At 41.5% G+C, this 26194-nt stretch overlaps 1 long non-coding RNA gene across 1 annotated transcript in view; it reads right to left on the bottom strand.

The window, feature by feature from the left end:
- Positions 1 to 711: 711 nt before the first annotated feature.
- LOC311595417 overlaps positions 712 to 26194 on the bottom strand; it is a 129753-nt gene continuing 104270 nt past the window's right edge. Inside the window, exon 4 of the long non-coding RNA XR_014778436.1 lies at positions 712 to 817. This is a non-coding gene — a long non-coding RNA (uncharacterized lncRNA). The remainder of the gene's footprint in view (positions 818 to 26194) is intronic.

Below are 26194 nucleotides of genomic sequence, written 5' to 3'. Positions count from 1 at the left end.
AGTACGTGTCAATCTCTACCCCCAAGAACACTGTTCTCTGTATAAGTGTGCCGTGTGATAACTTTAGCCCAGCCTGCAGGCATCAGCTGGCTCTTTCTTTTGTTCTGGATGCTGACCAGTGTCAATTCCCAGGACACTGTCAGTATTGCCTTTCCAAGATGGGGTGCACAAGACAAAGGCAATCCTCCGAATGCAGCTTTTCTTCGTGCTCCCCACCTCTTCCAAAAATGGCTCTTACTAAGGCACCTGCTGAACAAAACCCTGACAACTGCAACCCTTGTTGTTTACCAAACTGACCCTGAATGAACAACGAGTTGATGAAGAGGAATACAAGTGGTGAAGGATATCATTGCGAACACCCTGAGATTCTGGTCCTTCTCTTTCCCCAGACATGTCAGCACGTCCAGGATGCGAGGATTTGATAAGAGCTGCACCCTTGAAAAAGGTTTCTATAACAAAGAGCAGAGGAGAAGGTGCAAAATGGGAAGGAGTATGTGGCATCCCTTTCTCCCATCCTAGATGACACACCCAACTGTAAAGGAAACCCCTGGTGCTAAGAGGTGCATTTAGAGAGAGGGTATAACCCCTGGAAAGGCACAGCATCCCTGCAAAGGAGACCTGACCACCCGTCCTCTGCTGGCTGCGCTTCTGGAACTATGGTGCTGTTTCCCCTTTCCTCTCCCAATCCTGCATCATTCCTCATGCACTGACCATGTGGTAGAAATCATTTGTGGTCCAGGACTGTGGCTCCCAGGGCAGCTCCGGGCATGTGGCCAGTCACCTCAAGAACGGAAGAGGGCAGCTGCTGCCGTACGCTCTGCAAAATATGAAAGAAGGAAGAGGTCTAAATGTCATCGTGTCCTCTCACAGGCGACAAAGAACAGAGCTTATCAGAGTTTCCGACAGGGCCTGCACAGTTCATTTAAACACGTTCAAATTAACAGACTGTGTTGACTGAAGGGTGTATTTCTCTCTGTGTTGGATAAAACGTAATTTAAATGTGGTGGTAGCAGGCTGCGAGCACATTCCTCCGATGAAGTAAACAAATGTTATTGCCTTCACTTAGAGAGTCTTGCCCAATTAGGTTGATTACAGTGGTCACAGAGATGTGTCCTGATGCAGGAGGGGGTAGGCATGTTCAGATCTGTGATGTAATATTTATAGACTGTGGTAAAACTTCCGATGATTCAAAATATACAATCACGGATTTCCACGGGCTTGCAGAATGCAATCCACATGTTTGCTAAAAGTGAGAGGCAGAATCAACAAATTCCCTGACATTTGGGTTGATAAGACCTTCTTAGGGAAATTGTAAACTCCTGCTGGAAACTGCTATTTTAAACAACGGCAAAGCAGCTTGGCTCTGTCACCTGGGAGCTTTACCTTAAATCACAACTTGGTCTTTGCCTGACTTTAGAAACTCTATCATTTTCTCCCTGGCTGACTGACTGATGGGAGCATGTTCTGTGTGAAAATGACATGGCTTACACATAACCCATGGAATTAATTTTATCATGCCCAATGTGCTACTGGCAATGTGACTTTCTTAGATATGGTTATAATGAGATGCAGTGTTTACCATATTTCTGCAACTATGATGGGCTAGGTCAAGGGTTTGCTGTTGTCATTGTTGTTTTTGGGGTTTTGGTTTGTTTTGTTTTCTATAAAGGAAAACTTTTAAAACAACAGCTACTTGTGTTTTGACATAAATTATATATGTGTAACAGTTGAGTTGGTAGAGTAGGTATGATATAGTTAAAAAAAAATCAAAGGTAAAACAGGTTAGAATTTGTGGAAAAGGACTTAATCTCCTGAGGCCTGAGTTTCCTCATGTGATGTAATAGCAATAAGCCATCTGTCTTCTTGGATTGTTAGCACATTGGTCCCAGAAGTAGTAGCCAACTCAGACAAAGACCTGCCTCAATGTGGCACATCTTTGTAGATATTCGAAACCAAAAATGATAGAGTCATTGAGAACAGAAATACAGTCAAAACTGGAGCAGCAATAAAGGAATAAAATGAAGAACTACCCATATATAGTCACATTTATATTATTTACAAGTGAAAAAAATATTTGCATTTAAAATAAACTTTTGCTTCCAGGTCTTGTTCATAATCCATGTTTTAGGAGAGCTAGCTCATTATTTATAAGAATGACACAGTAGGCATCTTTGAATATAGAAACTGAACCTAACTTTGGGATAAAAGAGAGTTGAGGTGGGACTCGGTCCCAACCCTATGCCTTATCTCTCTACATGACTTAAAAATGGGATAGAGTCACCAATATCAAGCATGATTTTAATTGCACTTGGCTTGGTATCAAGCTTTCTTCTGTTGATGGCTGCCCTAATTGATTTGCTGTCTTGCATTCATGCCTTCTTACCAGGGGCTGGATCACTAACAGAATGTATGGGTCTATTCTTGGTCCCAATAGTTTGTTCAAATATTCCATCATTGTTTCAGTAATCATTCACCAGGTGCCAGGCCCTAAGAACCACATGGATCACTCTGTAGTGGCTAGACTAAAAATGCTCAGAGTACTAGCTCACAAACCGTGAATGTCCATGAGTCACTGGAGAGACTGCTAAGATGTCTATATTTCTGGATCCTTCCTGAAAGGTATTGATTAGCCAAGGGTGGTGGGAGCCAAAGTATTCTATTGTGATCAGGCTTTCCAGGTGGCTGCTGCAAGTGAAGCTAAGTTTCCATTCTGAAAGTCCCAACCTAGCACATATTCTCCGTTGACTCCAATACTTGTCACATCTAGTTCTTTCCTACGTGTCCTACCTTCTTCACCCATCATTTTTATGCTCAGTCTCTTGCCAGCTCTACCACCTGACCTGTGCAAATGGCCCTTTAAATGGTCTGACATTGAACATCATCACAAAATAAAACTGTGGACATCGCTCTCTCTTCCAGGCTGGACATGACCTATGATATCTATTGTCAGAGCAGCTGTGATCATTCCCTGGTGAGCTTCATTGGGGAAATCCCATTAGCATTCCCTTGTGGAAGGAGGGGAAAGGCTCCCAATGTCCACAAGATCCTCTTAAAGAACTTCTGAATAGTCCTGTTACATGGAAAAACACAGCTAATTTTTTAATTAGGATCTACTCGACAACCATTGCATACATTAGCTGGGTAACTGAAAGAAATCTAGATTCGGTCAGTTTAAGAACAGTTACGCCTAAATATCCAATGGCATATAAAGAAGATTTCTTAAAGCACTGAGACACTGAAGTGAAAGCATAGATGGGCTAATTCAGAGAGTCGGATTGATGTCACAGTCTGATGTTCGTAATCAATAAATCATTTAATCAATCTACCCATAGGCTTTTATCAAGCATCCTTGCATGGGGTCACCTGTGCATTCATTCAATCAAACCATCCCGTGGATAGGAAAGCACAGCTGGAAAATAAATTGAAAAAAAAACCTGAACTTTTGAGGTATTTTGTTTGATTCATCCCTTTCCATAATTGTAAAATGCATGTGGGAGTGAAATTTATGATCTCCATGCAATAGAAAAGCATTGCCTTAAGGTAGGGGGTGGTGGGACCAACTGCTGGCTTCTGAAATGTGGTTAGGATGTGTATTTAAAGAAGACCCTATCAGGCCTTTATTCTATAAAATACCTAGACAAATAAATCTGAGGCATCTGAGGGTAATGGCAGCTTGAGAGATAATGGATATTCAATCTGGGAGATCGGAGGAAGATAAAACCTTGGCGAGGGTATGTTTAAAAAAAAAAAACTCAGACGGCCTGTTAAACTGCAGGATACACTAGTCTCTATAAATTTTCAAAGAGTGTCCTGGGTTTTATCCAGGAGGCTGCTACAGATGAGATATACACTGCTAAAAGTCGGCCTCGGTCTTTGAGAAATTTTAGGGCAAGTTCATGTAATATATAACGCATGCCTGGGGTCAATCACCAGTAGTTCTTGGCAGAACACAATCTGTACTGCACTCGAAAGAGACCCATGAAAAGAAGCAAAAGTCTCCATGGCATTTTACTGCAGATGTGAAATAGGTTCCCTACCTTGTCTCCTCTCCAATATTGTCCAAAAGTTAAAAGAAAAATTAGGGATAACCCATTAACATTTTTGTTTGGGTGTTTATGCTTTACCTCTTTCAATTCCATAGGATGTATGAATTTACTATAGTGTTTTATGTAAGCTTTAGGATGCTCATAGTTATTTGTATTATTACCCTTTCAGCAAATATCTATATGTACAGACAAAGTGGGTTTTCATTACTATTGTTTCTTCTCAAAATTTCCTAGGTGGTATGGGGTTAGGAAGAGGACACAAATAAATCACTTTACAGCTGGTAGGTAGACTGAGTGTAAAAACTCATCCCTCTTGTGTCCTTGCCCTTTGTCTCAATGTGACTGGTCCTCACCATCTTCTGATTCTGCCATTAGATGAATCCATGAATTGCAGTCTAGAGGGTACAAGACTACATCACAGTGACTCAACTGTTCCAGCAACATCTCTCCTTAGATAGGTCAACTGTGGGCAGATGACTTCCAGAGATATAAGAGAGTATTGTCCACGTCAACAGACCTGGAGACCTGGACTCATATGCTTGTTCTAGTCAGGTGCAAAAGACACCCTCCCAACTAACTTACAGTGGTTAACATCATCCGAAGGTAACAACTGAGCACAGTTATAAGCCACAGATTTTTAGATATTTTCATAGGCAATGCATTGATAATGCTGACCATAATAACAAATAGGGCAGTATGGGCAGCAGGAAATAAGTGAATTTTTTTTCAAGAGGACAAAACTATCTATGCTATGGTTTCAAACTACTCAAGTGACAGTAAGGGACAATTCTTTGACTCTTAGTTTCTGACATGAGAAATACGCATTGCAAAGATGACATAGCATTACGAAAGTACAAGTGAAAAAAATCCCAAAGATATGTAGATGGATCTTATGAAAACAGACGGAACTTTTTCATGTTTACTGCTGGTTTTTATAAGGACCTTCACATGTATGCCATACACTCAAGCTATGCATCTCATTATGGTATATATTTCATTAGGCTATAGGCTTCATTAGACACTCAAATCAAGAATCTCATTACACAAACCAGACACACATCTCATTACGCTGTGCATGTCATTAAGATCCCAGCCAGGAACAGATGTAAAATAGACACATTTCAGCAAGGCTTTGATTCCAGCCCACATGGCACTCTCATCAACAACTGAGCAAGGATGGACCAACAATTGGGTGACTTTTGAATGACACTTGGCAAACAGGAAGCAGCTCAAACAAGCACTATGAAATAGCCGAGGAGAAAAAATAGCTTCGTGTCACATTCCACTTTCCTGTCCACTCTAGGAACGTGTTCCTACTGTCAGTCAGGAATCACCTATCAGTGAAAAGCCGGTGATGGGGTGTGAGAGGGCATGTGTCTGCAACAATGCAGTCATCTGTCACGAGAGACACACACAACAAAGGGAATCATCAATGTCACCTTGTGGTTCCGGCAACTGTGGCTGTTCTGAGTTCCCGGTTGGAGCCTCATTTGGCATCTTCATGGACAGGTCCCACGATGACATCCCTGGTTAAGCAGTGTATCTGTGGTCAGAGTGATAAAGTCTCAACTCACACTAATGTAAGATTAGAATATTTTTAAAAGCCCGGAGGTGTGAGTGTTTCAAGGCCACCCAACCCTAGCCAAAGGTGACACCATCCTGAGGGCATGTGTTCTGTCTCTTGGCTCTGATTCATGGGGTGTCACCTTCACTGTTAGGTATACTTTCTACAGGAGAGAAGTGCAAGTGCCTCAGAGCTTTTTATTACCTCTATAGATCCCAATTCTAATAAAATACAATGGGTGTCTTCTACAAGAGGCAGTCAAATCCTGGAGGATGATTCTAGCAAAAGGGGCGGCGTAACCTAAGTTCCTATCACTAGTTCATATGCCATCCCAAAAGGTCGTCATGAATTGAACACAGATGAAGACTCTAAGCCAAGATGGTGACAGGTAGATGCAAATGCATATATTTACTGTCCATGATTCATAGATCTCCTAATAAAGGTACAATAAAGCTACAGTCTGAGGATGTAGGAATCTCTCTTCTTGCTCACCTAAAAACTGTTTGTCACTAAAAAGCAAGGGATATCTCTACATCACAGGAGCTGTATAAAAATCACAGCTAGATCTTGGGCTAATACCAACTAAGACTAATTCTTTATTCTAGTAGTTTAAGCTGGTGTGAGGAAGCTGTTTCATATATAGGGGTTTCCACATGTTTGAAACAGCTTGAAGCATTTCCTGTAACTACTGCCTGATATATTTAGGAAGGCTTAAACTGAGGAAGACAAGTACACATCAAAAAAGTACAGATTAGTGGTACAACATTTGCCTCGCATTCAGGAAACCGTGAATTTGGTTCATAGTACAGCCAAAAACAAAAGAGAAGCAAACAAACACACAAAAAACATTTTTAAAAAACCCTCAAATCTAGAAAATATTTTAATTGATCAATTCTAGACATGGGTGCAAGTAACATGTTGAATATCTTATAGAGAGTAAACTGTGGACAGGAAGGTAAAGAGAGTCCTCAAGATTCCCCTTTGGATAAAATTAGGACAGAGGAGAAGCTGTGGAAAAAAGGCGGGGAGCCATGAAGGTCAAAAATACTGAAGGCAAAAATGCTTCAACTTCACGGACTGCCTGGGGCTGTCCCCAGGTAGCACTCTGCAACTCTGAATAAATAACATTTTTCTTATCTAGAAGGAAAGCGGTTTTGTTATACAAGACGTGAAGTGATGTCCAACCAGAAACAATTATTAAGGATTTTTTTTTCCAGTGGACTTTTCTGCCAGTATTAATACGAGAAAGGCAATATCACTATAGCTGTGACCTATGTGTCCTTGTGAAACTCTCGCCCGTGCAAACACTTCATGTACACATTTCTTCCACATTCTTTTGAGATGAAATGCTGCCTTCCCGGACTGCTCAAAGTAGACAAAGCAGGTTCCTTTTCCAAAAGAGGAATTTCCTCTCAGAACGGGATGGCTGGAAGAGGTTGGAATAAAATGATTCTGGGTCAAATTTAAATTTCGTATTGTCATGGACTCCCCGAGGGACCATGCTTCCCTGAAACCAAAGGAACAAACCATTTTTCCTTTGTGTTGGATTCTTAAACTAGGAACACCCAGGGATAGCCAAATTGAATACATTAGCGTTGCTGGAAGTTGCAATCTTCTTACATAGTTAAGAACCAGTAATTCTTACTTATTATTAGAGGGTGAATATAGTGACTAACAAATAAAAAAAATGATTTAAAATTTAATCTTTAAAAATTTTTAATTTCATCTTTCTCTCCTCCCCCTTTTCTGCTTTCAGCCTCCATTTAGAAAGGTTGGGTTGTGATCACACTGATCTTGAATGTAAAGAATAATGGGTCAAGTGTTTTACTTCCTAGTTCTTTCTTGGCCCTTGAAAACATTCAATTCCTTCCATCGCTAGCTTTGAACTAAGAAAGAAAAAGGACACATGCCTGTAACATTTTAATATCCAACATCAGAAGCCAGCTATCTTTGATTCTTTTACATAATCAGTACAATTTTTAAAACTCAGATTGGGCTACCTCACTCAAGATGATCCTTTCCGGTTCCATTCATTTGCTTGCAAATTTCATGATGCCTTTGTTTTTAATAGCTGAGGAGTATTCCACCATTAAATGTACCATATTTTATTTGGTTGAGGGACATCTAGGTTGTTTCCAGTTTCTGGCTATTATGCATAAAGCTGCTATGAGAACATAGTTGAGCAAATGTCTTTGTCGTGCGATATAGCATCTTTTGGGTATAAGCCCAGGAAACCCAGAAAGACACACATGGTATGAACTCACTTATAAGCAGAAATTAGCCATATATTACAGGATGACCATAATACAATTTACAGACCCAAAGAAGCTAGCTAACAAAGAAGGCCTAAGGAGACCCTCCTTGAATCTCACTAAGAAAGGGAAATAGATAGACGGGGAAGTAGATGTAGAGAGGGAAATGGACAAGAGAGAATGTGGGGAGGAAAATGAGGAGGAGGATCACATATGGGGAGAGCAGGGAGGGGAGCGGAGAGAGCTTGGAGAGAAAAGGAGAAACCAAGGACGCGGGCATCATGGAGACAAGCTGGAGACCTGAAACAGGGAAGGCTACAGGGATGGTGTGGAGATGGCTCTGGCTGGGCGTCCTGCTCTTCGGAGACATGGAGACCAAGGAGGCCACCTTCTAGGCAGGCGGGACTTATAGTGGTGGAAGCAGAACACCAATCTACCTATGAAACCATTGACCCAAGGTTTGCTCTGCCTGCAGGATGTGCAGAGATAAAGATGGAGTGAAGACTGAGGAAATGTCCAACTGATGCCTGTCCCAACCTGGGACCCACCCAATGGGAGAGGGCCAACCCCTGACACCATTAATGATATTCTGCTATGTTTCCAGACAGGAACCTAGCATATCATTCCTCTGAGAGGCCCCATCCAGCAACTGATGGAATCAGATACTGAGACTCACAGCCAAGCATCAGGTAGAACTCAGGGAATGTGGTGGAAGAGTAGGGTTGGGGATAGAGGGACCCAGAGGGGACAAGAATGCCACCAAAAGACCAACAGAGTCAACTAACCTAGATCCATTGAGGATTACAGAGACAGAAGCACCAACCAAAGAGCATGCATGGACTGGACCTAGCCCCCAACACAGATGTAACTGATGGGTAGTTTGATCTTCATGTGGGTCCCCTAGTAAGTTGAGTGGGTGCAGTCTATGACATGGACTTTGTTGTCTGCTTTCAATCACTTCCCCCTAATGGGGCTACCTTCACTGGCCTTAGTGGATGAGGATGAGCTTGGTCCTGATGTGACTTGATGTGCTGGGGTGGGCAGTGGGGTTCCCCTTTTCTAAGGAGAAGGAAGGGGACTGCAATCTGGATGTAAAGTGAATATATACATTTTTTTAAAATACAAAAACAGAAAAAAAAAACAACAAAGCAAACCTCAGATTGGATTGTAAGTACAGTGTTGAAAGAAAAAAAGTCCGTTTGTTTGCACAGATATAGTGCTCAAGACCTGCACAGGTTCAAACCAGACAAAATCCCAGCACTGAGCAGAGGAAGTGGACACAGAGTCCCACCCTTAACCAAGAAGCTGTTTGCAATTGATGCCTGCTGGGAAAGAGAAATCAGTTTTCTCCAATGAGTGTCAAAGGGTATATCAACCACACTCCACAGCAGGCCAATGTCCAGGAGTAGTTAGCCAACGCAAAATAGACTCCATGGAGTGTGTGTGTGTGTGTGTGTGTGTGTGTGTGTGTGTGTGTGTGTGTGTGTGTGTGTATGCATGTGTGTGTGATATTTTTGTTTTGTCTTGGTCATTTTTGTTTGTTTATGAGAGGGAGAGAGACAGAAGAGAGCACATGTAGTTGAGTGGTTGGGTGGCTAGGGAGGTGAAGGAATCTCAGAGAAATTGAGGGTGGGGAAAGAATATGATCAAATGTATTGTACAAAAAAATTAAAGTGAGTATGTTAGCTAGAGGATTTATCTGTGAATATCCATGACTAGAAGAATGCCATGTCTTTTCCTGTTACTGTGATAAAATGTCCTGACCAAGCAACTTAGGGAGAAAGGTTATTTAGAGCTCAGTCCTTCAGGATGGGGAAGATAGGGTGGCAGGATCTTAAAGCTGACGGTCACACTACATCCAACATCAGGATGTAGAAAGGGATGGGTGCATGCTGGTGTTCATCCCTTTTTCTCTGTACAGTCTAGAATCCCTCAGAGGGAATGTTGCCTCCTGCAGTGGGTAGGGCTTCTTAGCTCAATGAACACAAGCAAAATAATTCCCTGCAGACATGCCCAGTAGTGCTTTCCCGAGGTGACTCGAGATTCTGCTCACAATTAGCACTAAGCATCCTAATTTCGAATCCTGAAAGCCTATGCATCTGTACTTTGCAACGACGAGCTTTGGAATGTATGTTGGTGACACACAGACATCTCTGCTTCTAGATCACATTTTCAAGATGCTTCTGTGGCAGTCTCTCCCAAAGCACCATTTTTTTTTTTGGATGGCAGGCAAAGAGAGTCAGAGAAGATGAAGGGGGTATGCAACCAGGCAATACAAGAGCCGGCTGACCAACTGTCCATTCTGGACCATTCTCAACCTGAGCCAGAGTTACCTGGTGGTATGTTTGGCACAAACACTGGTGCAGAAGCACCTCATTCATGCCTGAGCTGGAGTCCTTTACCCACACAGCATCTCTGCTCTCCTAACAACCCCAGGTTGACATCTCCAGGTTGTTGAGAAACACTTGACACTTGGATCTCCTTTTACATCCACAGTAAATAATATTTAGACTTTCAAAGCTGGAAGGAGATGCTCAGTAGGCTAAGGTAGCAGCCCATGTCGACAACAAAAGAAGTGTTCTGACCTTTGGGTGAACAGAAGAATTTAAAAAGCTATTGTTAAAATGTGGTACAGGGAAAGCATGATTTAAATGTAAATCTTTTATCTCCAAAGCCATAAAAGACTATGCCTTGGAGGTACAAGAAAATACAAGCTCTAATGTGCAGCATATAAAAAAAAAATTAAAACATTTAGTGCTGCAGCAAATCTGCTTTTCTGAACTGCATTTTCCCAGCAAAGCACTCAGAGTATATAGTATTGTATTTATATTTAAAACGAGCTGTTCTTTAACCATCTCATCTCCAGTTCCTCGAGTTTGGGTTGTAACTTGGAATCTTCGTTCCCTGGCAACGCTGCCTCTCTCTTGCTCTTCACCTCAAAGATGGTCCTATGCCTTTACCTGTAAGGACTTGAGTCCCCTTAGTCAGAAGATGGACATCTTGGATGCTCTCCAGCCCCACAGGCTGCTGAAGTCTCAGAGAAAGACAGAGCCAAGGTCAAAGTTCATAGCTCCATATCCAAACCCCTTGACCTGTTCCAATGGCTTAGAGGGAAAAGAGATAAAAAGCCAGCAATTATTTGGACTAGGCTGTGGATGAAGTGGGCTCCTGGCAAGCATTGTATATGGGCTGCAGATTGAGCACAGTTGGAGCTCAGGTTCTTGCCCAGACTTTCTTCTTCCTTTTCCATATGGCTCTCTTGGTGCTGACTGTACCTCTCTCTAAACTAAGTCTGCTTTCCCTTTTAGGAGTTCCCCACCTTTCTTCCGTGCTCACCTCTCCATGGTGATGGCTCCTCTACCCTGGCACTTGTTTCTCAGGCCTTTTCCCTGATATCACATTAGGATGGGGCAGATTTCTTCCCTTGCTATCTCCAAAGAAATACATTTCTTGTGCATCCCTCAGTTGATATTTCTTTTCCATGACGTCAAGCACTCTGGGAGCACCTGAAACTAGGAACTCCATCTTTTGGGTGCCCAACACTGACAAACAACAGACATTTAAAGAAATGTGAATTACACCCTTTTGCCTTCCGAGTTTATTTCTTCAACACCCCACATAACCTACAGTTAGTTTCCTCTGCCAAGAAGCAGTCCTACTGTATTTTCCCTATACACAGACTAAAAACATTCTTTTCCTATGAAGTCTTACATACCCATGTGTTTCTCCATAGCCCCAGTGCAATGATTAAAGGTTGAAATGCGTAATTTTGTATTTATTGCTTCGCAATTTGACTCTAAGATTATCAAGAACAGGTCGTGTTTATTGTGTTCTTTGTTTTTTGGAATATATATATATTCAGGGTAATACTTGATATTTAAGACCATGGTAACTATTTTTGTTAGCTTAGAGATGAAGGCTGTCAATGAATGATTTTCAAAAAGTATATGTGCTCATTTGTTTTCCTATTTGTGCTAAGGATCGCTAGTTATTATCTCAAAAAAAAAAGTCTTTCAAATCCCTCCAATGCATCTGTTATTAGGCAGTCTTTTTCTGCTTATTGTTCTTCAAACCTCAACCTCTCAGCTTATGTTTGGTTACTCTGCCATGGAAGCCACACATATATTCAGAACAATCTCAATATATGCCTAGCTGTGCTGCTAGTGTTGTTAACTTGACACAAGCGAGTATCATCTGGGAAGAGGGAACCTCAATTGAAACAGTATGTCAGTCACATTCTTCTGTACACCAGTCTGTGGGGAATTTTTTTGATTAGTGTTTAATATGGAAGAACCCAGGCCAAAGTAAGCAGTGCCCTCACCCCGGGCAGGCAGTCCTGAACTGTAGAAGAAAGCAGGCTGAGCAAGCCATGAGGAGCAAGCCAACAAGCAGCACTCCTCCATGGCTCTGCTTCAGTTTCTGCCTCCAGGATACTGCCTTGAGTTCCTGCCCTGAGTTCCCTTCACAGCAGACCAGGGCTGTAAACAAAATAAACCCTTTCCTCCCCAACTTGCTTTTGGTCATGATATTTATAATCACAGCAGAAGAAACATGACTAGGACACTCACATATATTCTTAGTCAACCATAAACATGTATCCAAAATTTTGTCATCGTGAAAACAAAACCAGAAGTTTTTCCATGTCCTTAGCCACATAGCACAATATATGTAGCAGCAACTGTCTATCATTTACACCTTAAAACCATTATCTCCATGAAGCATGGCCATCCTGTCTGATATTTAAATGATGTGAAGTTCCCCACGATACAACAGATGGTTATTGAATCTCTCTACCACACACAGATCCCTCATTACCATTAGTCAAATGGCTACGACTTTCTCAGTTGCCACCAAAATGTCTCTCAGCTGTGGTTTCAACAACTGTCACCTCCGAACTCATGGCTGCAGTGTAGCTGCCACCGAAGAACTCTTGAGAAGTAGGACTCTCAGTGCTTAAATAGGCTATGAGGGGTCTACGCTCAGAGCAGGTAGGTGCTGGTTTAAAAGGGAAATGTTTGTCCCACATGACCTTACATCTTCCTTCCTGACCTCCTGCTGTGGAGTGGTGCAATGAGAAGCCCTCCACACAATGCTCAGGAACAGTTCCCTGATTTTGAACTTCCTAGCTTCCAGAACAATAAACTCTCTCTCTCTCTCTCTCTCTCTCTCTCTCTCTCTCTCTCTCTCTCTCTCTCTCTCTCTCTCTCTCTCTCTGTGTGTGTGTGTGTGTGTGTGTGTGTGTGTGTAAAACCTTGCAACTTTTCCTCTAAGTTTAAAATTACATGAAAACAAAATATAAGAAAGCAAGCTCTTCACTGGGTTATTTACAGAAAATGAGAGGGAAAAGTGGAAACAACCCACATGTTAAAAATAGGAGAAAGGCTAATTAAATTATGATGCATTTACATGATGAAAACTAAAGAAGGCATTAAAAGTGCTTACAAAAAAGTCAAGGAATTGGAAGGATTCTTAATTTATAGCAAATTAAACATAGTTGAATAAAGTTGCAAATATATTAGCACTGTAAAAAAACAAAAATTATCAATCATTGATGGAACCATGTTTTTTTTATCATATTGTTTCTTTTCTCATACATCTCCAATAACTCTTATGTAATAATTTTATAGAAAATAAAAATATATTAACTCCTGGTCTTTGTTTTCTTTGGGGGGGATGTGTCTATTGACTAGGGGTGAGGAGAGAAAACAATGTTTGTCTACCGGAAGGGGCTAGCTTGGAGGCCAATGTTATAATATAACTCAGTGTCAGAACGGTGCGCATCCCTCCAGCCTGTTCTGAAGTTGCTTCTCCATGCCTGTACTCCCTGTTCACATGGTAAGACTCCAGCACGGGAAAATGTACGATAGCTACCATTTTTCTAGTAGCTCTGAATCATGTGGGAGAGCTGCCTGCTAGGATGCTTTCCGAGCCGGATCCTTGGCAGTGTTTGAAGCAGTAGCTTAGTGATCAGGAAGCCTGAATTTGAAGAGTGACTCGTAACTAAACATGTGACCTTGCAAGAATTCTTAAATCACTCTGAGCTCTAGTTTTCTCATCCATAAAATTGGCATGTTAGCACTTAACTTGTCATGTAGCTATAAAGACAACAGGGATAAGTCACGCAATTGATGTGTGGGGTGCGCCTCCAACATGTCAGGGACTAGTGCTCGTGCGGAGATTGTCTCTTGATCTTTTATAGTCTAAGATGAAAAGAGGAATGCATATTCAACTCTCTTTAACCAGTAAGACCTGGGACCTGCACAAACATTCTATGATTTGGTTTTTTTTTTTTTTGACACTAAAGACAAGATAAAAGATGACAAATTAGAAAAAATCATCCTATTAATAATATTGAGGTTTTTAGCATGTCATGTTCTGCCTTGAAATTCAGAATCATTTTTTCCCAACTCCGGAAGAAGTGTGCTCTTATGCTTTTCAAAGGGTCAAAAACTAAAGATAGCCCACAAAACCAAGCAAAGTGTTCCTTTGGAATTTTATTCCCTCACAGAGAAATACTTGCTAGAAATCCCCTGCGTTACTTTTCTCACTGCTGCCAAAATACCTGACAAGAGCAATGTAAAGAAAAGAAGCTTTTATCTTGGCTCACAGTTAAAGCATAAGGTTCCTTGTAGTGAGGAAGGCGTGGCAGCCAGTGTGTGAGGTAGCTGGTTACAGTCTAGAAGCCAAAAGAGGTGAATGTTAGTTCTCAGCCCAGAGGATTGCTTTGGAGCCCCAAGCATTTCTCTGCTAGAGCTCCAAGGCTGAATGAACTGAGGGGCCATGCCAGGACAGCAGCCATACACAAGTGAGCAGCTGTTGAAGCGTCTCCCCTCCACAGCAGTTGCTCTGCTCCTCATACAAGAGCCACCTGATGGCATGCAAAAAAAGTTTAGAGGTCCTGTACCTTGCATTGTTCCCCCATGTCAGGCATGGCACTTGAGGCTTTCATGTCTCCCCTTCTGGGATGCAGTCTCGCTTTCACCTCACATCCATGTTTTTCTATTTCTCCCCTTCGGAATAAGGATGTTTAGCACGTGCCTGTCTTAGTATCACACAGTCCTTTCGTATGCCAGGAAGTGTTGAACTTTCTTTTGTTTTTCTGAGGGGGCTTAGAGCCCACTTTGTACCTAATTTACAGAAGACTGCCAGAGGAGTTCTGAGCAGTGCTGGAATAGCTAAAACTTCAGGTATTCTTAAGGACTGGGTGAATGCATTTTTCACTGTAAAATAAACATGAGTCGCTGAAAGCCAGGGGTGGAATGGTAGAAGCTGGATGTTGACTAGCCACATATATATTTGATCTCCACTAGAAAATGAAGGAATCTTTAGAAGATGGGGCCTCAGGAGCAGTCTCTTGAAGAGCATTGTGAATAACCAGCATATTCTTCCGTCCGTTTTATATTTTTTATATAAGATGAGTTTACACTACCACATACACCCTGTTTGGTTTTTTTCTTTTCATCCAGCACTTGTCCCAAGGCTCAAAACATGGGTCTATCCAGTCATCAACTGAAGTTACTAAAACCTGAGCTGAAAGAATCCTTTTCTCTGTAAATGACCTATTTCAGGAATATTGTTTCAATGATGGGAAACTTACCCAGTCCACGAAACAATAAAATCAACTTGGAATATTTCAAAAATCCCCAAACAATGCACATAGTCATCTCTCAGGAAACCTTGAGAATATCTGGGCTCCTGAGTGAAGATGAACCTATCTTAGATCCTTATTATTACTAGCCTTTTGAGGGGAAAAAGAAAGATAAACAAAAAACATATTTTATACATTTCCAATAAGATAAAACATTCTCGTACAAACCTGCTCAAAATTGGATCCCCAAATAAAATTGTTTCAGGGTAAAGGCAGAAAGACCAAGTAATTCTAATGGCCAAAGCATCAATAAAAAGGGGGTTTGTTCCCCCCCCCTCTCTCTCGATCACCCTTTCTGTCCTTCTCTCCCTGCTCCCCCCTCTTTCTTTACTCAGGCTCACCCACAAGACCCTATGCCCTGTCCTCTAGCAAAATGTAGCTGAAAGTGAATAAATCCATAAATATTAACTAACAATAATGATGTGCTCTGCTTAGCCCCAAGGGTATTTATAAGGAAGAATGCATGAGCAGCGTGTAACAAGGAAATAAAGCTGTAACGATGAACTAATCAACACTGAGTTTGAGATTTAATCTTACGTTCATTCATTATTTGCTGTGTGTGTGCAACGCAGATGTCAAATCTCAAGGAACTTAGAGCGCACAGTGGTAAGCAAACACTGGTCATTTAGTCAGAAAGCTCGGGGGATTTTTCATTTTGGTTTTCTTCCTTTTTGAGATAGGCTCTTCCTGTGTGGCCCTGACTGGCTTAGAATTCACTGTGTGGTTCCATGTTTCCTTAAGCCCATGGGCTACCTTCTTACATACGCATTGTGCCACCACACCTAGCTCTTCAGAAATATTTCTATGGGTTAATAAAATACACAACAGTCCAACTTCAGTTCAGATCAATACTGGGTTACCCAAAGCTCCTCTGACGAGGGAATTGAGGTGCCTGAGAATCATGAGGGAGCAGCCAGAGAATTACCAGAGAGCAGTGAGCGTTGTGAATTTCTTGTCTCCTATGTAATAGTCTTCAAGTGTTGATGGTAGAGCGCAGAGCAGTTCACAGGCTTAGCCCAGGTAAACCAGTCAGTCATGGTGGACCCAACTGCATCCCTACCCTCTCAGGCATAACTCACTTTCCCAGATAGACTTTCATGCTTCCTCCTTCCAAGTGGATCAGTGAGTGGACACTAATGATGGCACTCATTCTTAGATGTGTGCCTCAACTGTGTGACTCAAAAGTTTCAGATCAAATGTGACCAATATCGCCATCATATAAGAACTCAAACCAAGCCCCTCCTTCCTTCTTTTGGGGAGGACGGGAAATGGTGAACCAATTCACCATCCCACTTGTTATTTTTGACAAAAATAAATAAAATATTGGCTCACTAGAAAAAGTATAAGTAGTGATTTTATACTATTTTCAATTTTATCTTTAGGTGTTAATGGAAAGGGCATCTGATTTCACCAAAGCCAGAAAACAAGTTCTTGACAACACCACTGTCTTAAGAACCCAAAAAGTACATTTATGGATTTATTTAGTAAAAAATTGCTGGCTAGTATATTTGGTCCCAGTAAGGGGACCTCAAGAGTAGAGAAGTTACTATTATAAAGATCTGCCTTTAAATATGTCAACCCCTGACATGAGGGACTCCATGGAAAAGAACAACGTGTTTTCAGTCAGGTTCTGCCAGGGGACATGTTAGTAAGCTAATCCTGACCTGAAAGAAAAGGACAAAGTGAACCACCAGGACAAAGACATGGGTGACAATGCACTGGGGTTGGCTCAGGGATAGCTGATGGCCAGGGACACAAATGGCAAAGTGGCTCTTGTGTTCCAAGAAAGAAATGACACAGGTTGCAAGGAACAGAGATGGATAAGGATGGCACCAGAAGGGAAGCTGAAGCCAGAAACAAGCTGCAAAAGTTGAGTTTTGTGACAGCAATGGAAAGGCGCTGAAATGTTTAGAGCAGATAAAAAATGTATTAGAACTGCTCTTTGGGCACATGCCTAGAGATCTGGATGTGGCTTAAGAAATATTTACAGAAGGATTTTTATGAAAAGAACATCATCCAAAACAGACAAACAAAAAAAGCTGAATTACACCAGATAAAATAGACCTCATTAGCATATTCCTTGCTATTAAGAAAATTGGTGTTTCAACCTAGGTTGAACTAAAATTTACCTTTGCATTGTTGCAAAATTTTTAAGGAAAGTGTTGAATGAAGCGAATCCTTAGTAGACGTGATTGCTATTCTATTCTTTTTTAAAGAGAAGCTTTTTTTTTTCTGACTTTGGTGCAGTCCTAGGGTAACCATTTAAACATCAAAAATGTACTTGGATAATTACAAATAAATATTAGTTATTCATTAAGGGAGACCTGGCATTTCACTGATCTTAAAATTATAAACTTGCATTAAAAAGAAAGAAAGAAAGAAAACCTAACACATGAGTAATTTAGAACTGGCTTCTCTCCAAGGCAGGGTTTACTTTACCAGCTTTAACTGATTTGCTCACAATGTTAGCAGGCAATTTTGGAATTGTGTAACCAAAATCTAAATGGCTTTTAATAGCCCCAAAGAATTAATATGTCTTCTACAATGTGAGCAATTTATTCCCTCACACTAGTAGATTCTGGTTCACTGATTATTAGATTCTGGGATTATTTGTAAGAAAAATAGGTGAACAAAGTCCTCTTGTAGATTTTCCCCTTTTTGTTTGATTGTGTTTATTTTCCTTGGGTCTTTTCCATCGATAGTAAGTCATTCATTTCTCAATATTAGGCACAATGGTGTGCCAGATATTGCAATGCATTGTGGGACCTGGGTGATAAAGTTTCAGTTTCTGTCTTCAAAGGATCCACCAGATGGTAAGGGATACTAGAACAGAAATGAAGTGTATTTAAATAAGGCAATAAATCCCATGGCAGGTCTCAAGGCACATGGAACAGCATGCACCCACCTATGGACATAGCTTCTCTGAGCAGGGACTTTCTTTGAGTGTCTGATTAAAAGACATTTCGGACAAAGAAATGAAGACCAGAAAAAAAAAAAAACCAATGCTGAGTATGTTAGAGAAAGTTAATTAGTTAAGACTGGACAGGAGTGTTTTATACAGAAGATAGAAGGGAGCTGGACTGCCAACAGAGGTGAGGCATCTCACAGGGGCTTTACATTCCAGCCTAAGTATCTTGGCAGCTGGGAAAGTGTCTGCACCAGAGCTCCACGCAAGCCTCCAGCCTCCTAGACACAGAACACCCCTTAGGTCTGTTCTCTTCATTCCCAGAAGGTGTTGGCATCCTGAGCAGGTGACAGAGCAACAGCAGATTATGAGAAATCTAGAAGTGAAAGCCCAGTGTCCCCGAGGCAGCTTCCACTACCATCACGTCATAACCTGCCACAGACTTTCATTTTTCATCCTTCTTGTGTACTCTCACATCAAACTAACAAATGCCTTTGGGATTTAAATCACAATGATTTAGTTTACAAAATCAATGATAGAACAAAATTAAGACAAGAAAATAGTGCTTTTAAGAATAGCTTTTCAGTGCAAGTTTCTTTGGGAGGACTCTAAGAAGCCTAATGGAAACTTGGAACTGACTTTAAAACATTTGGTGCCTTGCAAAGAAATAAAAGCAATGGAGAGTGGGATGTGAAAGGTAAAGTGGTATCTCAAATCATGCATGTATATGTTTGCATACATGCTTGACACATGCTATATGTGTAGACATGTGAGTGTTCGTTTTCTTTTGCATTATACCATTTAGGCAACGGCATGGCTTTCCAGATGTGGTAACTGTTAGTAGGGTGAGGTATCAACCACAAGCATTCACAGAATAACATTTCAAAGACTTAATTTGAATATTAAGAGCAAACACAGGAAGTCTCAAAGCAAAGCAATGACATCATAAATCTAAAAGTGGGGAAGAATTTGGAGAGGAGAGACCTCCCTGGGAGCCTTGATCTGAAAATACTCTAGAGCTGGGATGGGAGTAAGAAAAGGAAGAACTCAGCTTCCTGGAGAAGTCTGGTTCCCCTCTATGTGACTCAATTTTCTTGCTGCTGTCATCAAACACAGGGCAAAACAAAAGTGGAGGAAGGAAGCCTTTACTGTGGCTTACAGTTCGAGAGGATACATGCCACCGTGCAGGGGAAGACACAGGAGCAGGGAGGCAACAGGTCATGTTGCATCTACTATCTAGAAACAGAGAGTAAACAGGGAATGGAGCTAGGATATAAACCCTCAAGACCCGCCCTTAACTACCCATTTCCTCAAAGGAGGCTCTGAAATTAGTGCAGTAGTTTAGGGCTGTTTAAAACACAAGCACGGGGGTGGGTACATTTCACATTTAACCCACAACAGCCTCTGATCCTGCCCTATGGGTAGGATGGAGAAACGTAAGGCTTAAAGAAAATGGTTGCCTTGTAGGATCTGGACAAGATGGCTTATTTTGCTTTGTCTGTCTAGGGGTTCCTCTCTAAATCCTGTTTTCTTACATCTATGGTCATTACCACTGTAAAATCTAAGACTCCTATGAAGAGAGTATGGAAGAAGGCAGTCCTGTTTTAGAAAAACAAAAGTTAAACGACTAAAGTATACCAAAGATATACCAAAGCAGCCAAGATCCTTCCAAAACATACTTTTTATTCACCCCAGATGTCAGGAAGAACCTTCATGTGTGATGCAAAGTAGTCTGTTGTCAGATGCTCAGTGCCATTCATAAAAACTCAACCCTATTCTCTAAGCATCTAAGGCATTAAAAGTCTTTTTGCCAAGATGAAAATAGGCATCAAAAAACTCTAACAACCAGAAGCAATCAGGCCAACTGGTCAACCATGGCAGGGGGCGGAGGTTCAATGCAGCCCTTGTGTTTAACTGTAGAAAACAAAACTGATCTCTCCAAGTCAGGACCAAGAAAGAAGCATGAAGTTACTAATTATACACTCAGGGGTTTATTCTTCCCTAGATACGGATGCCTAACTCTCTTCAAAATGAATGAGAGTGTAGTCAAAGATGCAGGAGACCGGGCTCTGAGGCAGCAACTGCAGAGGTAATGAAATCCTCTTATAAGCCCATGTTGCCTCATAACGATGGGGCATTTTCAAAGCTGGAGTTTGTTAACTAGCAAGGACTCAATACAACTATTCACTGTACTGCCTTCCAAGGAAAAGCCCCCAGTGTGCATTGAATATTTTAGTATTTTTTTAGAAATGATTAGGTTTTTTTAATTGCTAGAAAAAGTATTTAGGTAACACCACTTTCACAATTTTTTCCAGTAAGAAGTACAGTCAGGAACTAAGGAAAAACAGAATTTTACCACACCCTTAATTTTGTTCTTTATTTTTTTTTAACCACATTGGTGAACAAAACAATGAAATAATATGTGTGGTATGTGCATCAGTGAAAGTGTTGCATGCTATTACTTATAACATAAAGAGTCAGAGGGTAGAAAATGTTGTAAAAGATGGCACAATATTCTTTTAAGCAGAAACTCGAATTGACACACAATGCACTACACACATTTTAAGGCATGTTTCTTCTGCCTAGAGGCTAATGCTTGAAGAGATACTAAAACTGCAGGTGGGAAACAACCTGGCCCCTAAACTCTACTACCTACAAATTACCAAAGTCAAGGTTTTCCATCTTTCAACTTTTTCCCCACCCAGATACCTTTAGTTTTACAAAATTAAGATTCTGGGTCTATACAGTTCAAATTGTACTTCTTAATGTTTGATAGATATACTTTATTATATGTTTATTAAACAATTTGTAAAAACATTATTTTAATCAATCAGGTCATTGAAAGTGTTATTTTAATTATTTAACAAGCAGAGTTTTATGGAACTGTTTCCCCTTCCTTTGGTGTTATAAATAGACCAAGATCTACATTCTTGCTTGTAACATTTTCTATGTCAAATATTAAGTGCATTTCTATGAGTGAGATTTCTTAACAGGCCATTTTGATACACAATGCCTACTTAGAATACTAAAACAATAAAACCAGGAAGAGAGTTTAAAAGTCAATCTATCACCCATCTTTTGCTTATAGTTGTCTTTTTAGATACAAGTTCACTACTAGGTTCTCAGTATATTTTCAGAAATACGATGGCATGAATTTTTAAAGAAGACATTGGTACATGACAGAAATTCTTTCGAAGTTAAATTTTGTGTTTGTTGGACTACTGAATGAAGTGTTGATTTGAGGGATCAAATGGTTGATGAATGGCACTATCCATTTCTCTGTCTACCATACCATGCTTACTGTCACTGTTCTCCTTAAGACATACAAAGACATCAACCAAAATGGCATACATAGCAAGGAACAGTAAGACCAGGCACATATCATCAAGGATGACCAAGGCAACTCAAGAAGAGGAAAAGGGTGCTACAAGTAGGCAAAAGAGTTAGGGACAGCCCCTGCTCCCACTGTTAGGATTCCCACAAGAACAGCAAGCTACTCAGCTATAACATATATGCAGAGGATCTGGGACACCCCTATAGGCTCCTTGATCTCTGTGATCTCCCATGAGTCCTGGTCAGTTGCCTCTGTGAGATGTGCTCTTGTGGTGTTCCTTACCCCTCTGGTTCTTGATTTTCCTGCCCTCCACCTCTTCCATAGGACTCCCCGAGCTCTGCCTAACGTTTAGCTCTGGTACTCTGTATCTGCTTCCAACAGTTGCTGGATGAAATCTCTCTGGTCACTTTGATGTCGGGATAGAATATATGAGAGGATAATTTTTTTTTAAAGAGAGAGAAAGATCATGAACATATTTCTAATAAAAATTAGCATAGCAATCAAGAAAGAAGGAAGGAAGGAAGGAAGGAAGGAAGGAAGATAGATAGATAGATAGATAGATAGATAGATAGGTAAAGACCAGGACCAAAGCCGGGCAATCCAAAGCATGTGAGCCACTGTTCTCTCTCTAACACAGAGATTATTTGTGGGGGAGACACATGACAATCAAGGTGGGAAATAAAGGGCCTCTGTGGCATTTGGATAGTGTAGCTAGACAATGACATGGAAGCCCTGCTGGCATTTCTGCAGACTTATGTGTCTAGTCACCATGAGAAGAATGAGGATAATTCATCAGAAAAGAATCAAGAAATACAAGCGAACACCCATCCTAAGGTATTGTTTGAACCTGCAAGCCAGGAATTGGCTTAAGTGAGTAGGGCCAAAAAACCAAACCAAACCAAACAAGCAAACAAACAAAAACAATGATCCTGTTGAAAAACTAGCTTGAGCTATGGTTATTATACTTATGTGAAAGAAACTTAACTTCTATACTGAGAGATGATCTTTTCCTGTGTAACAGCTAGTTAGTGGCAAATAGCCTCCTATTTGCTAGAGTTAACCTCAGATAAACGGTGTGGTGAAATACAGGTTTGGGAAAGATTTCAGGACTACCCCCAAGAAACAGCAATGTGAAACTGGGGGAAATGTTAAGATAAACCTGAGGCTGTGCCTCTTGAATGTGCAGATTGCTGTATGCATTGGGAGAGAAGGGAGTTTTGCAAACACTGCCTGGTGCTCCATTGCAAGGCAAACTCCATAGCATCTGCCCACCCAAGTGGGGTTTATCCGGCTCTCTATTTGCATATGATCTTTTGTTTTCTTTTGATGCTCTCTTCTATTATTTAGGGAGGTTAGGATGGCTACCTGTAAAGGCTGAGCCACAGAAAGGGAAGCAAATGACCCAATGCATCGCAAACAATCCTGCACCGCCAGGGAGTACACACCCCTGAGATCTCCAGCAGTCCTCTTCACATGGTACACTTTCGGGGGTGGGGGGTAGGGGATGGGGGGTAGGGAGGGGGGTAGAAACAACTGCCTGTCCCTCACCTCTGAGTGAGATCGGAAGAGCTTGTCCTTAGACTTGCCCAGATGGAGTACAGCAAAGAATCAACTCAGCACAGGAAAGACCCAAGTGATACAAGCATGCATCCTGGCTCCAAGTACACACTTACCCCCACCACACATACTCACATATGCGAGCACATGAAAGCTCACACACTCAAATGTATAAACACACCAGCCATGCTGCCAATTAGCCATCGTTGTGATAACAGGTGCTCTTTGTGGGAGAGGAAGAAAGAACTGGAAGCCATCCATGAACTCCTGGTGCTTCGTTTGTACTTGAGTTTACACTGGTAAGAAGGAAATGAAGAATGTCCTAGCATCTTGTCATTCCTTGACAGTCGCTATTTGAAATAAATCCCCCAGGAAATTTGTACTCTTTAATGCTCAGATGCTCCCAATCTATTTGCACGATTTAGCTGGGATCCACAGATACCGGGCCCCACCCTCTCACATCGTGCTTTCTGTCTCCTTGGTTGAATTGTAGGAGCAAAGTAAACAGAGGTCTCTGTTCAAGTTTCCTTTTTCACAAATGAGCCATAAAATTGTCCATTAATCAGTGCTGGTTCCCAGGGGCCAGTTTGCATTGTGGACGTTTCCTTTTCCTTTCCTGATCCCCATTTTGTTGAAGAGATTACTTGGAAAGAGAAAAAATGGCATGGCACACAGTAACAGAGTTAGAAAAGGCCGCTTTTGTCTTTTGCTGTATGCAGCTTCTAGCCTGAGCCAAATTCTAGTCATTCAGCCATTCAAATTCCAGAATTTACTCTTGTTCACTTCAGACATACTTTAGCATTTAAAATACTCTTTCTCCTTCCCAGAGGACATAGAGTACCCATTTACTCAGACAAGTGCTGCATGTAAGTTCTTTAGTCCTGTAAACATCCCCAGAGGGTCTTCAGTAAAGGACGCCGCGATCACAGAAAGACTGAGACAACGCGAGTCATCACAGCTCTATATTTCAGGGCTCTCCCCACCTGTGAATTCCTGCACAGGGCATCAGTTCTGGCAGCCTCTGCACTTATCTTGAAAGTGTTTCCTTTAAAAACAGAAGGAGGAAATCTATACGAAGTTTGAGCTGTCTGAGAGAACAGCGGGCTCAGACTGCCCACCTTTCGCTTTCTCTCTGGGGAGCTGGAAGAGAGACCAGCCTTACATCCTGCTTTCCGTGCCCCCACAGCCCAGCTGGATAAGACTCTCACACACAACAGACACTGCTGCACCCTCACCAGCAGGCAAGCTGCTTTTACATCAGTAGATTTAGTGCTCATCAGTTTTGAGTGCAGTATTAAAAAAAAAATACGCAAAAGTCAGTACAAGATTAGTACAAAATATTTGGTTTTGTTTTTTCAGCATGGTCTTTTATCATCGAGGCTGGTCTTGAACTTGCTATGTAGCTAAGGCTGGTCTAGAACTCCTGATTCCCTAGGGTTAGAGAGAGTCTCATCATTCTCTGTGGTACTAAGGATGGAACCCCAGGCTTTGTGCTTACTTGGCAAGCACTCTGAGCTGCATCCCCAAGATCCCCAAAATTGTTTTTGATGGGTATTTCAAAAGAACATACTTCATTTGGTTCAGAGTGGCTGGTGCTTTGTGGAACTTCTTTCCCTCCCTTTTGCATTTAGCTCCTTATTTATATTTAGAATAAAGCTCCTGTACCCTCTCTTAAGGGACTTCTTTCTTTTGCTTCATCATTTTCAAAAAAGCTAAACTGTTTTTCTCACCTGGTGGGAAGAAAGACCCATGAGGATAGGATAACTGGTGAGAATTTGTATTTCTAAAAGCAAGCCACTCTGAGGTTAACTTGGAGGCTAAATGGTTTTGAAAGTTTATCTCAGAACCCTTAAGGCTAAATACTGATTACCCTCAATAAACTAATATGTTGGTTTGAATTAATGAATTGTTCATTAATGTTCTTCTGAGGGTAGATGGCTTCATGATAAGCCTTCTACTCCATAAGCATTCCTCCAATAACAACTGTCCATCTGAAAGTCTGGACTTGCACTGGATGTGACTCACTCACACCCAGCGAGCCATTGCTCTCATTCAGAGAAGTGTGAGTTCCTTGAATCATCGATTTTGTTAGCACAAACATGTTGGATTTCGCTAACATACCTGTAGACTTTATTAGCCTACCTTCCTTTACATATCCTGCAGGCCTTAGCAGTTTTGCACATTTAATTGAAACACACTGGATTCTATAAAAATTAAAAAGGGAGAAGATGCTCGAATCAAAAAGGAATTTCCCATAATCTCTCTACTCTGAGCTCTTGGACAGTTGACAGTCCCTGCTGCCTCACATCCCACAATGTTGTTTATGCAGCTCAGATCTGGAGTCACATCTAACTCCAGATTGGTTTCAGTCAAGCTCTGTGAAATCTCTTGGCTTTTGTGTTGCGGGGAGGAGGGGTTGGGGTGTTGGGGGTGGACTGCACTGTCCAGACTGGAGGCCAAGAGACATCTTCGTTATCCATACTGCCCTTGGCATCTTGTCACCCAGGAAAACTGTCTTGGAAAAGCAGAGGATGGAAGGCCAGTTCCTGTGTCTGGACAAGAATTTGCCAAGTCTGTTCCATCCATCTGCCCAGGCCTGGTGACTTGTGTGGCTTCCTAAGTAACTTAACCCTGACATACAGCGGGGCGAGCCAACTACCGCTGAGTTCCTATGTGAGGCAAATCACATTATCCTCCTTGGAAACAAACGACGCATTTTAAGAGTAACATATGTAGGCTCTGGCCTCATTCTCTGGCATGCTGCTAGGAGCCAAAAGGGATTCCTGTTAGGACAAGGTGGCCCTTCTTAGGAGTAGGTGAAAATCTCAGATAATCCACATTGCCCATATAGCCGTCCAGTAATTCTTTCCTTACTGACCTTCACAGGA

This window comes from Acomys minous (genome assembly GCF_964271855.1).
Source record: "Acomys minous genome assembly, chromosome: 4".
In the NCBI taxonomy this organism is placed as follows: Eukaryota; Metazoa; Chordata; class Mammalia; order Rodentia; family Muridae; genus Acomys; species Acomys minous.
The sequence above is the reverse complement of the archived record's forward strand: the minus strand, read 5'-3'. Positions and strand labels throughout refer to the sequence as shown.